We start from the raw sequence: 16418 nt of genomic DNA on the forward strand, positions 1-16418 counted from the left end.
AGAGTTGTGCTTACCTGTGGTGTGAGTGGAAGCCCATCGATCTCTCCTGCTTGTTACTATAACACAAGCATTAGCCTTCTGTGGTGTTTTACTTTACCTTGAAATGCGGTAGCTTGCATGGAACCTATCCGAGTACTGACCGAGTACTGATGACTTTACTAAAGGTACTCAATCTAGCCATTCTTAGATTACTGCACAAGACCCTGAACAGACACAGTCCTGAGTTTACCATGTACTGGTATTACAGTGTTTCTTGTACTCTCGTTTTCAATCTTGCCTTTGCCTTGCTCCTGATTTGCAGATAAGATAACTGTCTTTTCATTGTCTTACAGCCCTTTTCCACTGCAAAACGCAACTGCAAATTTTGATGTGTGTTTTTTGTGCGTTTTTTTATGCGTTTGCGTTTTTCTGATTGGCAAGTGTTGTCTAGATTTCTGAAAATAGATACTAGTGGATAAATCAATACAAAATGCAAAACGCACTTCTATGCGTTTTTCATGCGTTCCTATACTCTACGTTGAAACGCAAAACGCATCATAATTGCACGGACATGCGTTTACATTTTTAAAAAAATCAGAACACAGCAGTGGAAAAGGCCACCCAAGATTCTTATTTTAAACAGGCTGCACTTCAGAATCAGCAAGCGTATGCGTTTTGCATTTTTGGAAAAAACGCAGCTAGTGGAAAAGGGCCCTTAGTCTGTTTTCCACCTGTCCTGACCTATAGCATTATCTGCATGCTGCCTACCCTGTACTATGGCTTGTTACTGACTATTTGTTTCAACTAAAATCTGGTGGAAGATATAGCTATACTGACTCATTGTGAGCATTTTTTTTTTACTATACATGTCTTCCTGCATTCTGTCAAGCAAATGTAAACAGTGTGGTAGGGCTGGTACACACTATGAGTGTTTTGAACTTTCTTTAAATGGCTAGCATTTCTAAAAGCAGTGTAAAATCACTTGTGTAATGAAAACCCATGTAAGTGTTCTCACATAAGCGATGATATTTTTTTCCAATCGCAAAGGCAGGTCCTGCACCATTTTCTGGGCAATTGTGCTTTAATACAAGGTATAGGAAAAATCACAAATCGCTTTAAAATCACTTTGAACATCACTTTTGTGAGCGTCTTTCAGGCAAATTTGCTTTAACGTACCCCTGAATTGCAAGCAGGGTTTTAATGATATCATTTTTTGTTGTTGTACGTGCTGTGACATTAGTCCCAGCACAAACCTCACCATTATTTGCTCCCCGAGGTCCCCGAACTACTGCTCCGTAAAGTTTCGACTTTGAATGGAATGTCGATGTGATAGAGAGGAAGTGGCAGTTTATCCCCTGCGCCGTCTCTATGATCTCCTCTCTGCCTGCTCATTTATGTATACAAGCGGTATAGTTACTGCCGCCTAATGCGCGCCCGGCCCCTTGCGCAGTCATGTAACAGACTCACAGTTCTCACTATGCAGGAGAGCTGTGAGCTTGTAAAGTGGTATGTTCGTGTCAGTCCCTGTTTGTACACTCTACAATAGAGACACGCAATCTGTAGTAGGAAGTGGCACTAGTCCCGGAAGCACTTACCAGGTCAGTGCCATTGCTGTTCGCGTGCCAATTTAAAAGAAATATAATTAGAGAGGAACAGGAGTCCTGGAGTGCCCGATATGACGGCGAGGGAAATCCTGAGAAGGTGAGGAATGCGTCTCTGTTCTTTTCCTTACAGGTAAATTATGCAAGTTCAGGAGTACTTTAAAAGACATTGGGCTTGATTCACTAAACCGTAATAACTCATATTATGGCTGCGCTAGCGTTTTTGCACGCGTTTTCATGCGCAATCATGAATTTTCATGCGCAATCGCGAATTAAATTCGCAATTGCACATGAAAACGCGCACAAAAACTTTAGCACAGCCGTGATGTGAGTTATCACGGTTCAGTGAATCCAGCCCATTCAGTTCCAGGTCAAAGAGTGCACTACCTGTTTGTCTGCACACACGAAATCACTAATCGCAAAGCAAAATGCCTACAAAATCACTTGCAAAAACTCACTCCAAACATGCCAGTTATAGCTTAACAAAATCACTCACAAAAACGCTTAGCGCTTGCAATTGTGATTTGTAGTGTGAACTAGGCCTTAGGGTCACCCTGTTTCTTGTGATGTTGGTTTTGGATGAGATTATACTAGCAGATATTTCAAAATTATGCTACCAAATATTTATTTTTTCAAACTGCAGAGCCAATACAGATAGAAAAAAAAGTAAAAGGGTGTGATGAAACGCGGAAAAGCCGCTGTCTCTCAAGGCGAGGCGGCTGTTTCCGCGTCCAGCATGGCGTCACAACGCGGAAAAAACGCTGCATGCCGCTTAGGCAGAGCGGCGGAATCCGCATTGGGAATGGCGGAATCCGCATTGGAGGCGGCTCCCGCACTCAGTTCACTGGATACATTGCAAAACAGTACTGGTGTGGCTGGGACTGATAGTCCACCAAGATTCAGACTTACACGCGCGCGAGCACAGAGGCAGAGTTTAAATAGCAGTTAGAAGGGTGTCGGCTGACCAGCTGGGTCAGCTGACAAATTCCACTGCTCCCATTGGACCAGCAATTAGGGAGGTCCTGGAAAGGTCCTAGAGTATATATACTGCTGGTTGTTCACTTGCTCTTTGTCTGGCGTGCGATCACATATGTGGGAGCACCCAGATCCGTAGTCAGATCCGCAAGTGTGCCGGGACCAGCTGGAGCTGTAATCCTACACTTAGCTAGATTCTGTTGATAGCTAAAGTACTAGTTTGATTGTGATTATTTGTTATGACTTTTGCCTGCCTTGACTATCCTCCTGAACTCTGATCTTGCACCTCGATATTTCTGATACTCTGTTGCCGAACCCCGGCTCATTCCTTGACTCTGCTTCTGACTCCTGATTTTGTACCCCGTTATTTCTGATACCCCGTTGCTGAACCCTGCCTGTACTTTGACTCCGCCTTTGCCTTCTGATCTTGTACTTTATCTGTCCGTGTGTGTACGACCTGGCTTGTCTGACCTCGAGAACCGACCTTACTGTTAGAGGCGGTTCCTCGCTCTGTTAGTGATCCTTCCTCCTGAAGGTTACTTTCAGTCTGTCCTTCCTACTGTCAGTCTGACTCCTCCCGTCTTGGAGAGCTCAGGTCTGCGGAAGGAATCTGTGCAGTACTCCTTGCTGCACTGAGGCCTAGTCCTCAAAGTGTTACTGTTACACCAAGCACTACACTCTACTCAGGTGAACAGAGGTTAGCTAGTATATCGGATTATCAGTGATACTGCAGATCACGTATAATCTGGTATACATCTGTATTTCCAGTGATTCTGCAGATCACTGGTGATCAGGTCCTCTCTGTGCTTCACCGATCGTTACAGAACGCCAGACCAAAAATACTGATGGACGCACGAGCTGACCCTCTGTCTGTGCTTGCCACTTCGGTGGATAACATCCATCAAGCACTGGGCCAGCACAAAGCCTTAATTGATGCTCTTAAAGGCTTTGTGCAAACCCTTCAGACGTCAGTTGATTCGGTGCGATCCCCTCCTAGTGATGACATACGTATGCCCGTACCTGATAAGTTTTCTGGCCACAAGTCTGACTTCCAGAATTTTAGGAGTAGAGTGTTGTCATATTTCGAATTGAGACCCCGATCATCGGGGACTGAGACCCAACGGGTCATTTTTATTAAAACATTGTTAACCGGTGACTCCCAGACCTGGGCATACAATCTGCCTCCCACAGATACAGCTCTGACCTCAGTTGAGGAATTTTTTAAGGCTATGGCCGTGATATACGACGACCCTGACCTTGCGGCAACCTCTGAGCGGAAGCTCAAACTTTTGCGCCAAGGCAGAGGGTCGGTCGAGGATTACGTGGCAGAATTCCGTAGGTGGTCCGTCACCGCTAGATTTGACAACTTTGCCCTGATAGATTACTTCCTGTCTGGGTTATCGGAGGAGGTCTCCGACCTAATGTTAACTGTACCTGAGCCCAAGACAGTTGATTAGGCCATATCATCGGCCATTCGAGTTGATCGCAGGCTACGTCATCAGAGGCAGGCTAGGGGCAGTCACCGTGTCAGGGTGACTTCGTACGCGGCACCATCCGCTACTCCCCTAGTAACACCTTATCCGCCTGTCTCAACCTCTCCGGCCTTGCCTCCGCCCGAACCAATGCAGATTGGTCGAGCGAAACTGCCCGAACAAGCCGGGAAACGAGTCTGCCTAGGAGTAGTGGGGGGTGACACCCTAGGCACGCCATTCTCACCCCAAAAAGAGAAAAGATTGCTTCTCCCCTGTACGATTACATGGGATAATAAGTCTGTAGCCACTGAGGCTTTTATTGATTCGGGCTCAGCGGCTAATTTTATGAACACTGAATTTGCTCAGGAGTTGGGTATTCCTCTCACTCCAGTGAGTCCCCCCATTCAGGTCACGGCAGTAGACGATTCCCCTCTGCAACGGAATCGTTCCCTGTCACAGACACCGCAGGTGAAGGTCACCTTAGGGGTACTGCATGGGGAACATCTACAGTTTTTTGTATTGCATATGTCAACCTCCACTATCATCCTAGGCATGCCGTGGTTACAAGTCCATTCTCCACAAATAGACTGGGCTACGGGTCAGATAACCAGATGGTCCGATCATTGTCACCAACACTGTTTAGGGAGGGTGACTTTGGGCCAAACCAGGGTTCAGGTGGAGGGGGTTCCTAAACAGTACATGGAATATGCTGACGTATTTTGTCCCAAGGCAGCGGATAAGTTACCCCCACATCGCCCTTTCGACTGTCCCATTGATCTCCGTTCCGGTTGTGTACCTCCCCGGGGTCATTTGTACAATCTGTCAGGGCCCGAAAAATTGGCCATGCAGGAGTACATCCGTGAAAATTTGGCCAAGGGTTTCATTCGCCCGTCCCGGTCCCCTGCTGGAGCAGGGTTCTTTTTTGTCAAAAAGAAAGATGGAGGCCTGCGACCCTGCATCGATTATCGCGGTCTCAACAAGATTACTGTAAAAAATCGCTATCCGTTGCCACTGATAGATGATTTATTCACTCAGATTACGGATGCTAAAATCTTTTCTAAGCTAGATATGCGGGGCGCGTACAATCTGGTGCGCATAAGAAGGGGCGATGAGTGGAAAACGGCCTTTAATACACCAGACGGGCATTATGAGTACCTGGTGATGCCCTTCGGGCTATGTAATGCTCCGGCCGTTTTTCAGGAACTCATTAACGAGGTATTCCGGGAGGTGTTGGGGAAATTTGTTCTGGTTTATCTTGATGATATTCTTATCTTCTCCAACAACCTCGCTGAACATAGAAACCATGTGAGGTTTGTGTTGAATCAGTTAAGGCAGAACTCGTTATACGCAAAACTTGAGAAGTGCATCTTTGAAGTAACATCTGTCGCTTTCTTGGGGTACATAATCTCCACCACGGGCCTATCTATGGATCCTGCCAAGGTCTCCGCTGTTCTGGAGTGGCCACAACCGGTTGGGTTGAAATCCTTTCAGTGCTTTCTTGGCTTCGCCAACTACTATAGACGGTTTATAAAGGGGTACTCCACGGTCATTGCTCCCCTTACCTGTCTCACTAAGAAGGGGGCAGATACCACCCACTGGTCTCCTGAGGCTTTACAGGCTTTTGCCACCCTGAAGGGCCTATTCTGTTCAGCACCCATCCTCAGACATGTGGATGCCTCTTTCCCATTCATTGTAGAGGTGGATGCCTCGGAGGTTGGGGTGGGGGCTGTGCTGTCTCAGCGGTCAGGCTTGCAGGGTAGATTGCACCCGTGTGCGTATTTCTCTCGCAGGTTCTCCCCTGCAGAGAGGAATTACGATATTGGCAACAGGGAGCTTTTGGCCATCAAGTTGGCTTTCGAGGAATGGCGACATTGGTTAGAAGGAGCTGAGCATACCATCACGGTTTACACCGATCACAAAAACCTAGAGTATATCGAGGGGGCTAAGAGGTTGAGCCCGCGCCAGGCTCGGTGGTCGCTGTTCTTCTCCAGGTTTAGTTTCATTATTACGTACACTCCAGGTAGCAAAAATGTTAAGGCGGATGCGTTATCCAGGTGTTTCGAGTCAGAGACAGCACAGCCCTCCGTTCCAGAGACCATTGTTCCCCAGAGGTTGATACTGGCAGCAACTGGAACTTGGGAGGACTGGAAGGAGACTTTGACTCCCTTTCAGCAGGACATCCCGGAAGGGAAGCCCGCAGGGGTTTTGTTTATTCCTCTGCCATTTCGTCTCCAGGTACTGGAGATGTTCCATGCTCATAAGAATGCTGGCCATCCAGGGGCATCTAGAACACAGGATCTGGTGGCCAGATGCGCCTGGTGGCCGTCACTGGCAGCAGATTGCAAGGAATATGTGAAGGAGTGTACGATATGTGCCAGGAGCAAACCCTCCCGGCTGGCACCTGTCGGTACCTTACAGCCTTTGCCCACCCCGAGTGAGCCGTGGACCCACCTGTCCATGGATTTTGTGGGTGAGCTTCCCAGATCTGAAGGCATGACAGTCATTTGGGTCATAATTGACCGCTTTAGCAAGATGGCCCACTTTGTGCCATTGAAGGGACTCCCCTCGGCTCAGGAGTTGGCCGAGTTATTTATTACACATGTATTCCGATTGCACGGCATTCCTGAAGACATAGTTTCAGTCTAGGGGAGTGCAATTTGTTTCCCGATTTTGGAAGGCTTTTTGCCAACTCATGGGCATAAAGCTATCATTCTCGTCTGGTTATCATCCTCAGACAAATGGCCAGACTGAGAGGATAAACCAGTCCTTAGAGCAGTTTTTGAGGTGTTATGTTGCAGAGGCGCAAGACGATTGGGTCAGATTCTTGCCCTCGCGGAGTTTGCTCAGAATAATTTAAAAAATTCGTCCTCCGGATTTTCCCCCTTTCAGGTAGTGACAGGGAGATCACCCAAATTTTCCCCATTGCCTGTGGTCTCCACTCCGTTCCCAGCCCTGGAGCTCTGGCAAAGGTCATTTAGGAACCTTTGGGGGACGGTAAGAGGTAACCTGGAAAAAGCATTTCTGAGTCAGAAGGGTCAAGCTGATAAAAGACGCTCAGTGGAGTGGAGGTTCAGACCAGGAGACTTGGTCTGGGTATCCACACGTCACTTGACCCTGAGACAACCTTCTGATAAACTTGGTCCCAGGTTTGTGGGTCCATTCCCGTTTGTCAGGAAAATGAATGATGTTACATATACCGTTGACCTTCCCACCAGCATGCGGGGAGTAAGGTCTTTCTATGTATCCCTTCTTAAACCAGCAGTCCAGGTGGGTCCCACTCCTCCTCCTCCTGTATTGGTAGATGACCAACCCGAATATGAGGTGGAGAAGATTATTGATTCACGTACTGTACAAAACTCGGTACAGTATCTCGTTCATTGGAAAGGGTACGGCATTGAAGAGAGGCAATGGGTACCAGGGAGGCGTATGCATGCGGATGAGTTAAGGAAGGAGTTTCATGCCTTACACCCCGAGAAGCCTGGTAGGAGTTGTCCGGAGTCCACTCCTCGGGGGGGGGGGGTTACTGTGATGAAACGCGGAAAAGCCGCTGTCTCTCAAGGCGAGGCGGCTGTTTCCGCGTCCAGCATGGCGTCACAACGCGGAAAAAACGCCGCATGCCGCTCAGGCAGAGCGGCGGAATCCGCATTGGGAACGGCGGAATCCGCATTGGAGGCGGCTCCCGCACTCAGTTCACTGGATACATTGCAAAACAGTACTGGTGTGGCTGGGACTGATAGTCCACCAAGATTCAGACTTACACGCGCGCGAGCACAGAGGCAGAGTTTAAATAGCAGTTAGAAGGGTGTCGGCTGACCAGCTGGGTCAGCTGACAAATTCCACTGCTCCCATTGGACCAGCAATTAGGGAGGTCCTGGAAAGGTCCTAGAGTATATATACTGCTGGTTGTTCACTTGCTCTTTGTCTGGCGTGCGATCACATATGTGGGAGCACCCAGATCCGTAGTCAGATCCGCAAGTGTGCCGGGACCAGCTGGAGCTGTAATCCTACACTTAGCTAGATTCTGTTGATAGCTAAAGTACTAGTTTGATTGTGATTATTTGTTATGACTTTTGCCTGCCTTGACTATCCTCCTGAACTCTGATCTTGCACCTCGATATTTCTGATACTCTGTTGCCGAACCCCGGCTCATTCCTTGACTCTGCTTCTGACTCCTGATTTTGTACCCCGTTATTTTTGATACCCCGTTGCTGAACCCTGCCTGTACTTTGACTCCGCCTTTGCCTTCTGATCTTGTACTTTATCTGTCCGTGTGTGTACGACCTGGCTTGTCTGACCTCGAGAACCGACCTTACTGTTAGAGGCGGTTCCTCGCTCTGTTAGTGATCCTTCCTCCTGAAGGTTACTTTCAGTCTGTCCTTCCTACTGTCAGTCTGACTCCTCCCGTCTTGGAGAGCTCAGGTCTGCGGAAGGAATCTGTGCAGTACTCCTTGCTGCACTGAGGCCTAGTCCTCAAAGTGTTACTGTTACACCAAGCACTACACTCTACTCAGGTGAACAGAGGTTAGCTAGTATATCGGATTATCAGTGATACTGCAGATCACGTATAATCTGGTATACATCTGTATTTCCAGTGATTCTGCAGATCACTGGTAATCAGGTCCTCTCTGTGCTTCACCGATCGTTACAAAGGGATGCTGGTAATTCAAATTTTCCAGTTAATATCAATAAAATAATGTTAGTTGAAGGTAGATTATAATAAATATATTCCTTTTGAAGAGTAATGTAAAAAGGTGAATGATAATCAGCTGGGGCAATTGTACATTATCTTTGTCTGTTGATTACATTCCAAACAAAAAAAAATATTATTGCACTGTATTTGGGATTACATTCCTAGTTACTGGAAGAGGTTGTACTGCTCAGAATTGCTGCTCAGAAGAAGCAGTCTATATTAGTAGACAAATTAGCTATTTTATAAGTATTTCTAGATCCATTAATTATATGTGTTGCTGTCTTGCCACTAAGAATTCAGCTGTCATCATGTCTTACAACCATTGTCTTATTTATTACATGTGCTATAATACATTTATACACATTTATACATGTATCCAGTTTCAGGATATTGAATAAGTCACGTCAGTGTATGATCATTGTATTTCCTTAGTATGAGCTCACTGGTAAATTGTTCCAAGTTCAACAAGGAACTGGTACAAGAGCCAAATGTAATACAGTATTACCGACTTCCTCATCACTGCTTGTTTGCAGTAATCAGTGATAGAGAAATGGAAAATTAGTGACAATGGGGTTGACTTACAAAAATGTATCTAATGAGTTATCTGTATTGACCTATTTGTCGCCTTATCTATAAAATAACTTTTCAGCTTGTTCCAAGAAAAAAAAACTGTTGTTATTAACTTAACATTTTTGCCTTATTTTAGTACTCTTAGTTTAAAAAGCTTTATATAGGCAAGCTAGAAAACAGACAAGGGAAGATAATTCAGGAGAAAGGTTTTGTGAATCAGCTCCATTTTTCCATAGCTGGATACCAATATCATGTGCAACAGTCTGAGCTTGAATAGGCAACATTAGGGCATTCTAGACAATGGTTTAAGTTACCCTAGTCATGTAGGGTGTCTGTGTGTTTCCCAGCTTTTCTTTCCCATTCCTTACTCTCATAACTGTACTACACAGTACTCCATGAAACACATATCTTGTATTTCGTTGTACCTTGCATATGCAACACTGCTTCACTGACTACAGTGTGGCCTATTTCATATCATCTAAACTGTGCTTCTATCTACACTGTGCCAGGGCCAGTCTAGAATTTCAGTTGTTCCAAATCATTCCAAAACATCATAAAATACTACTGTGTTTCCAGGGAAGGCATTTTAAAGGAGAATCAGGTTATGGAGGCAGCAAATAAACTTCTAAGTTTTATATAGATCAAATGTTTCATTGTGTCATTTCATCCTATGTAATAATTTCCATGTCTCTGCGTCCCCCGTCCCTGGGTCTGTGCGTTTGCGCCACTGCGAATGTGCCGCACGGACAGCTGTTGGGAAAGGGGGAGGATGGGGCCAAGGGTGTGTGCACGCGGTGGGCGTGTGTGCGCGCAGATGCACTGGCATGTGGCGGTGGCGCAGTGACAGACCTAGAGCCTGTTTTTAAATGGCCTTAGGTCAACTAGTGTCTACATAAAAGGAAAACTAATAATACAGTATATTGACATTATATTTAACTGCTATTGTAACTATTTATCAACTGCTACTTCTAACCTTCCTAAGCCAGAGTAACAAACTAATATACTGTATTTCAGTTGATACATTTCTTACCACATCTTTGAAACCAGATGTATGGGTGGTAGAAATATTTGCCTATTTGAAATGAGAGTATAACTCAATTAATTTGTAGTAACGAGTCTGCAATTCATATGTGATGCCATGTACTTTAGAGAATTAATTCGCTTTCTCTAGCTAATTGTATTTAGTTGATCTCAGATAGTGATATAATCTTACTGTTAACTATAAATATCTATAGTCACTTTTCTGACTAGGGTGACTAGGGTGACAGATTTACATATAATTAAACCAGACTTCAAGTAAATGATTTATGACTATTTGCCCATTGACAGCATATGACTAACTGATTTTACACTATTGACAGATAGAAAAAGTGTGTGCAGATAATATTTGTTCTCTTATCACTATGGTAAGTCCATTATTAACAGGGTTAGTTTAAAGTAGAAATTCAGCCAATATTGTTTTGGTGGAGGTGTAAAGAGGTGGAGCTTTTGTTTTGCTTTTGGTGGTCTCACATGCTTTTCAATCATAGTTCTTTTAAAGAGACTCGGAAGCCATATTAAAAACTAGTTTTTACCTTTTATTTATCTTTAGGATGATGGTCAGGGCTAAAATGCTGCATTTCCGTGGCAGAACGAGGGTTTTATAACCCCCAAATCCTAGGGGAAGAATCTACGACTTTGAAAGTCGTGGATTTTGCTGCCCGGGGAGGCAGAGCTTAGCGCTGTAGCTCTGCCTCCATTCGCTTCAATCCAGCACTGAGCGCCGCCTCTACCCGCCTCTCTCAGTGAAAGAAGACTGAGAGGGGCAGGGAGAGGTGGCGATCAGCGGGGATTGACGCGAGTAGAGGCAGAGCTACAGCCATAAGCTCTGCCTTTACCAGGAAGTGGTCCCCCAATTTTTGCCCCGGTATTTGGGGGTTATAAAACCCTCATTCTGCAGTGGGAATGCAGCGTGTGAGCTCTGGCCATCATCTTTAAGCTACTTAAGAGGTAAAAACTAGTTTTAAAATGGCTTCAGACTCTCTTTAACCTCCTTGCCGGTTATCCCGAGCTCAGCTCGGGGTAACCTGCGCAGGAGGATTTCTCAGGCCCCGCTTGGCCGATTTGCATAATTTTTTTTTCCTACACGCAGCTAGCACTTTGCTAGCTGCGTGTAGTACGTGATCGCCGCCGATTCGCCGCTACCCGCCGCGCCGAGCCGCCCCCCCTCCCCCGCCCCAGACCCCTGCGCAGCCTGGCCAATCAGTGCCAGGCAGCGCTAAGGGGCGGATCGGGGTTCCCTCTGACGTCACGACGTCTATGACGTCGGTGACGTCATCCCGCCCGGTCGCCATGGCGACCGGGGAAGCCCTGCAGGAAATCCCGTTCTCAACGGGATTCCCTGCATACTCTGATCGCCGAAGGCGATCGGAGTGGGTGGGGGGATGCCGCCGCTTAGCGGCTATCATGTAGCGAGCCCTGGGCTCGCTACATGATTTAAAAAAAAAAAAGATTAAAAAAAAGTGCGGCGCTGCCTCCTTGCCGGATTTTTTATAACGGCAAGGAGGTTAAGGACAGATTGATAGGGCATTTGAAAACACAAAATGTGATCTTTGCACATTCAACATATAAAAAAATGTATGCACCAAAAAGTAAACAAAAATGCTCCTCCCCCCCCCCCCACAACAAACAAGATTTGAAAAACACAGATTTAATGTATTATTATAGTTATTATCTTGCTATTCAGTCTATTATATCACTTTTAAATTATAAATGTGTTAATATAAAAGTATTAATATTAGAAGTATTAGTTATAAATTATATTATTTTATTACATTACATTATTATCTGTATTATTTATTTTTAAGCGAAGTGTAATTTAGAGACACAGGCCCATATGCAATTAACTTTTACTCCTGAGTTTTCTGTTAGGAGATATTGTCAATACTTGTCAGTGAAATGCCTTTTAAACCACGAGCAAGCAAGAAAATACTCAAAATAATTTTGATGGTGCTTTTTCAACTTTTTTGAGGTACCTTTTTAATTACAAATTGCTGAAAAGTTGATGTAAAATGATCACCTAGTAGAAAACTCAAGTGAAAAAGTTAATTGAATAAGTGCCTGCAGAATTGTGAAACTTGTGCTCACTGTATTTATGTAATCTAATAATGATTGATGAAGTGAGGAGGTGGGTTGTAGGTGTACATCTAAAAAGGGCATTGCTTTGATATGGGCATCAGGGAAAGCCGCTAGTAAAATACCTGTAAAATTAAAGATATTTTACTATTGAGCAATGAGTAATACAATAGCAATGGTAATGGGTAGAATATCTGTAACTTTTACCAATATTTTACTATCGCTAAATCTAACCCTATTCCCCCACTAATCCTCCCTGTGTGGATGCCTAAGGGCACATTTGCAGAGATGCATCCTGATTTCCACATTGTGTCTCCCTATGGATGTCTTCCAGAACAACACAGAAGTCCGGATGTGAATGTACACTACACTCCTGGGAAATCGGATGCATGCTGCTGAAATCTGCAGCAAGCAATCCATATTTTTACCCACAGCGCACCGTAACGCTCCACAATGGCACAACCATATTCAATGGAAATTACTCCATTGACATGCATTAATTGCAGATCCATTGCGGAGAATCGCAATATGCATTTGCATTTAGTGGAAAAGGGCCCTTACCCTAACCGACCCCCCCACCACAATATCCACCAATATCAGAGCCACTTTTGCTATTAAATTCACCTTCCATTGATATATGGGCAGCCTAATTCCGATATTTATCATCCATCTTACTGAAGCGCCGCTGGCGCTCAAATTACCTGCTTTGGAGGTTGTAGGGGGGTTAGGGGTGGTTTAACGAAGAAAATTAAAAAGTGTGAACTGCATATTATTAAGATTGCTGCTGAGAAGCTTCATATAGCTTATGGTGGAGACTCTTGGTAGCCAACCTACTGGAAAGAGAGGAGACCTAAGGAAACACAATTACACTCAGTCTATTTTGTTTTCCTACAACAAGGACCAAATCTTTGTTCTATGAAAGTGAATGTAAGTCAAAAGACAGAGAGTCTGTTTCAGTCTCAACCCCATACTTTGATTTGTCGCTGAAACAGATACTTTATGTGTGCCCTGACAGTATGTAAATATATTTTGTATATATAGTAGTGAAGGAAAGTAAAAGAGCTGGCACTCAATGTGGCAAGTAGTACAGGAATCAGGCAGCCTCCACATGCTTACAGCTTCAGGCAGCAATACGTAGGTTAAGGTTGTAGGTTAAGGAAAATGCTGGGCACTGAAGAGTTAATGCTAACTCAGACCTTTGGCCTCTGAAGAAGCGGGTTGTTACCATGAAATGGCTGTTAGGCCTTTCCCAACATCCCTGTGCCTGTTTTTCATGTACTGACTGGAATAAACACTAGCATCAGTTAGCATTAAATCCTTGGTGTCCAGAGCTTTCCTTAACATGCAACTTGTACATATTATGTAAATATAGGTATATTGACCAGAATTGCCTCATGTGCGGCTGGTACCAGGGGTGTAACTAGAAATCACTGGGCCCCCTGCAAAAGTTTGGATGGGGCCCCTCCACCCCTCGCTTTCTGCACAGGTAAACTGAGAACCAATGTTATGCAACTGGCTAGTGCACACTTGAATGTGTTTTCCCCATGCAGATGAAGACTGGCAGCAGTGAAGCAGTGCACACATTTTCACTATCAATTACATTTGCTTCTGTGATAAAATGTGCATGTTTTCACACATGCAGACACACATGGTGTGCAAAAAACACATATAGAAAACCGACAGATGAGTGTGCTCCCAGCCATAGCTTTTTATTACACTCTCTAACTTCCTAGGATGGAGCAGAACTGGCTCTACAGACTCCTCCAGAATCACTACAGTGCACAGCATTTGGGGATGGGTAGAGAGGCTGAGGGCAGGGCTCTGTACACAAGAGCCTCCTGCACACTGAATTGGGACTGTCTGCAAATCTTTGTCTACAAAACTTTGTATGATTCGTTATCAGTGGCTGAGCAGATGCACTCATTAGAACAATTGTGCAGAGTAGTGTCCAGACTCCTCAAGCATCACTACAGTACAAAGCACTTGGGGAGGAGCAGGGGCGTATCTGGGTAATATAGCGCCTATGGCAAAAGCTAAAATTGCGCCCCCCCCTCCCCCAGTCAGAGGCTCCCCTGTAAAAACTGCACCCTGTCTCATGCACATTTGTTATAGTCGTCTGTTTTTGTCAGTCTTCTTATTCCCTCTCTGTACTCTGTCGGGGGGGGGGGGGGGGGGGGCAAGGACAGCAATAAAAGACAGGGGGGTCACACAGACAGCAATGACAGGGGGGGGGGTCACACAGGCAGCAATAACAGACAGGGGGTCACACAGACAGCAATAACAGACAGGAGGGGTCACACAGACAGCAATAACAGACAAGGGGTCACACAGACAGCAATAACAGACAGGGGGATCACACAGACAGCAATAACAGACAGGGGGATCACACAGACAGCAATAACAGGCGGGGGGTCACACAGACAGCAATAACAGACAGGGAGTCACACAGACAGAAATAACCGACAGGAGGGGTCACACACACAGCAATAACAGACAGGGAGTCACACACACAGCAATAACAGACAGGGGGGTCACACAGAAAGCAATAACAGACAGGGGGATCACACAGACAGCAATGACAGGGAGTCACACAGACAGCAATAACAGACAGGGGGGCACACAGACAGCAATAACAGACAGGGGATCACAGACAGACAGCAATAACTGACAGGAGGGGGTCACACAGACAGCAATAACAGACAGGGAGTCACACACACACAGCAATAACAGACAGGGAGTCACACACACACAGCAATAACAGACAGGGAGTCACACACACACAGCAATAACAGACAGGGGGTCACACAGACAGCAATAACAGACAGGGGGTCACACAGACAGCAATAACAGACAGGGGGTCACACAGACAGCAATAACAGACAGGGAGTCACACAGACAGCAATAACAGACAGGGGGTCACACAGACAGCAATAACAGACAGGGGGGTCACACAGACAGCAATAACAGACAGGGGGTCACACAGACAGCAATAACAGACAGGGGGGTCACACAGACAGCAATAACAGACAGGGAGTCACACAGACAGCAATAACAGACAGGGGGTCACACACACACAGCAATAACAGACAGGGAGTCACACAGACAGCAACAATAAAAGACAAGGGGGTCACACAGACAGCAACAATAAAAGACAGAGGGGGGGGGGGGGGTCACACAGGCAGCAAAACAGACAGGAAGGGTGTCACACAGACAGTTAGCAATAATAGACAGGGGGTCACACAGGCAGTATTAACAGAAGGGGGGCGTCACAAAGGCAGCAACAACAGATATCACAGCCTGTCACACTACACATGCCTCACAGTGCAGCTGAACAGACGCTGTCTGCAGAGTCCGTGCTCCATACACAGCTCCCTCCCCCCTGTGCAGACCTATATACACATACCTTTCATCATGCCACGAGTGTACTCCCCATCCTGCAGAATAGACCTGCTTTGCAAGAGACTGAGGGAGAGGATCAGTCTCAGACCCTAGTCGTCGGCTCTCGTGCAGATCCAGCACCACCATCCTCAGCGTGCTTCCTCCCACCATCCTCAGCGTGCTTCCCCCTCTCTGCAAAGCCGTCAGAGCTGCCCGGAGCTCCCCCTAGTGGCGCCTCCTCTCTAATATCTCCCCTGGAGAAAACGAGCAGCTATGACTGTGTCTTCATAGGGAGTCGGGACACACACCAGGCGGCTTCAGCTGCAGAACAGGGGTGCAGACATGGCGCCCATGGTACATGAGGGCGCCCATGGCACTAGCCATGCCTGCACCCCTCTAAATACGCCACTGGGGAGAAGTAGAGAGGTTGGGGGCTGGGCATTGTACACAAGACCCGGCTGCACACATAGGGACTGGAGTCATTAGAAAAATTGTGCAGAGAGCAGAAAGCTTTATCCCTCCACACCCTTATTGCCAGTCACTCAGGGCAGAGAATAAAAAATTCTCCCCCCACAGGGCTCCCTGCAGCTTCTGGACCACCCTGCAGCTGCATACTTTGTAGTCTCTATTGTTACACCC

Source organism: Hyperolius riggenbachi, chromosome 3, assembly GCF_040937935.1.
Source record: "Hyperolius riggenbachi isolate aHypRig1 chromosome 3, aHypRig1.pri, whole genome shotgun sequence".
Lineage (NCBI taxonomy): Eukaryota > Metazoa > Chordata > Amphibia > Anura > Hyperoliidae > Hyperolius > Hyperolius riggenbachi.